The sequence below is a fragment of the Amblyraja radiata genome, chromosome 37 (assembly GCF_010909765.2).
Source record: "Amblyraja radiata isolate CabotCenter1 chromosome 37, sAmbRad1.1.pri, whole genome shotgun sequence".
Classification (NCBI taxonomy): Eukaryota; Metazoa; Chordata; class Chondrichthyes; order Rajiformes; family Rajidae; genus Amblyraja; species Amblyraja radiata.
This window is the reverse complement of record NC_045992.1, coordinates 18,736,048-18,738,223: the sequence shown is the minus strand read 5'-3', so window position 1 is coordinate 18,738,223 and position 2,176 is coordinate 18,736,048. Positions and strand designations below refer to the sequence as shown.

General features: G+C 48.3%; 1 non-coding gene across 1 annotated transcript; it reads right to left on the bottom strand.

The window, feature by feature from the left end:
* Nucleotides 1-1,603: 1,603 nt before the first annotated feature.
* Nucleotides 1,604-1,675, bottom strand: trnam-cau. Its single transcript has one exon. It is a non-coding gene; the product is annotated as a tRNA-Met (tRNA).
* Between the last annotated feature and the right edge of the window lie 501 nt (nucleotides 1,676-2,176).

The following is a 2,176-nucleotide window of genomic DNA, read 5'->3' as shown; positions in this document are numbered from 1 at the left end:
CAGCATTTCTGGAGAGAAGGTGACGTTTCGGGTTGACACCCTTCTTCAGATTAATTTGGAATTATGTTAGACACTGATATTGTGGGCTGAAGGGCCTGTTTCTGAGCTCCCGTACTGTATGTGTTATGGTAATTCGGAATATTCAATAAACCGATCAATTCAGCAACAAACGTTTTGTATATTTATAAATCAAAATGTGTAAAATTCATCTTGGATTTCCAGTTAAATTTAGGAGGAAAACCTTCTCCCCGAGGGGAATTGAACCCCGGTCTCCCGCGTGACAGGCGGGGATACTAACCATTATAGTAACAAAGAACCGCTGTACAATATGCATTGTGAAGCAGTATAATGTACGTAGGTGAAGGGTAGGGGGGGGAAGGAGACATTGAAGTGAGTCGAAGAGGAAAGAGGGGAAAAGTGTTGTTTGTGGGTTAGTGACATAAGGTTGCAGAATTTCTCCAAAAGCCTGCAATGTTCAGACATTCACTTCCCACTCTTTGACTTGTGCTTCTTCCGCGATCCGGTCACTTATTCAAGTACATGCTCGTGTTGAATTCTTTAATAAAGGGGCGCTTTCATTTTCTAAACGCATGAAACCGGAACTGCGAGTCGTATTCTGTATTTGCTGTCACAAGCAGCAGCGGGACTGTGCTCGAGTCACAGAGTCACACTGCACTGGAGACGGTTCCGTTCCCCACTCGCCGATGGAATAGTGTGGCCTGCCTTCCGTCTGGTTCACAGCGAGTGCCGAAGGTCGACACAAAAAGCTGGAGTAACCCAGCGGCACAGGCAGCATCTCTGGAGAGAAGGAATGGGTAACTTAATGGAGAAGTCCGAAGAAGGGTCTCGACTCGAAACGTCACCCGTTCATTCTATGCAGAGCCTGTCCCTCTGAATTACTGCAGCAATTTGTGTCTATCTTCGGTTTAAATCGGCATCTATAGTTCCTTCTTACACCCAGTGCCGTCAGCTACCTGTCTATTCACCTCGTGGACTCTCTCTCCCCACTTTCCCTCCACTTCGACATGAACCTCCTCCAGAACAAAAACCCTTCGGCCCACTATTTCCATGCCGACCAGATATTGCTCATCTACTCGCATCCCATTTCCCACCACCTGTCCCGTAGACTACTACCGTTCAGTGATTATCAGAGATATCCCCCTTGTTCTACCCATTCCCCGCTCCCCCACTCTCTCTGCTACTGAACATGAACGTGTTTATATCTGTATCAAAGTTGCAATGAAGAACACAGGAGCTGAACCATTGGCTCCACCATTTCCTGTTCTATACCATGGGGAGATGTTATGAGGAGAAAGCAGGATAATGGGGTTAGGAGGGAGCGATAGATCAGCCGTGATTGAATGGCCTAATTCTAGTCCTATCACTTATGACCAGAACGCAGCTTCATGCAGCAGAGAATATTATGCATTAATTGGTCAACGGCCGAGCACAACGTCACCCACGGATTCTCCAATAAAACTCATAAAATGATGCAACGAAGCGAAGCGTTTGTTGAAATAGGAATTTCCCCGGATGTAACGAAATATACGTTGTGTACGCGTGTGAACGGACGGTATTTTCTCAAAAGTATCCATTGATAGAATAGCAGAGGATGGTTTCGATCCATCGACCTCTGGGTTATGGGCCCAGCACGCTTCCGCTGCGCCACTCTGCTCTGACAGAAACATTCATGGCGTGTGTGCTCCTTTTTGCTCATTTCCTTCTTTTCATCACTTACCTCACACCGTTTGTGTACTTCTGCATCCATTACTCTGAGCATTGTCAAATCTTCAGTTTCGTGATCAATAGGATTATCTTGCTGATGCCGTTAAGTTTCTTGATCATTTACATGGTCTTGATTATCAGTTACTAATTGCACATCACCTTCAGTCTTTCTATCTAAGGAGGGGGGATAGGAGGGGGAGAGGAGGAGGGCGGAGAGAAGAGGGCGAGGGGCAGGAGGTGGGGTAGGAGGGGGGAGGAGGGGGGGGGAGAGAAGGAAGGGGAGAATAGGAGAGGGGAGAGGAGGAGGGGGAGGGAGCGGGGAGAGTGGCGCGGGAAGCGGGGCGGGCGACAACCAAAGGACTGCGAGTTCAGCGGCTTCAATCCAAGGCCCGACTTGCTCGTTCTTTCTGCGTCTTTTGAATAACGGGGTTTGGGGGGGGGGCGGGGGTGG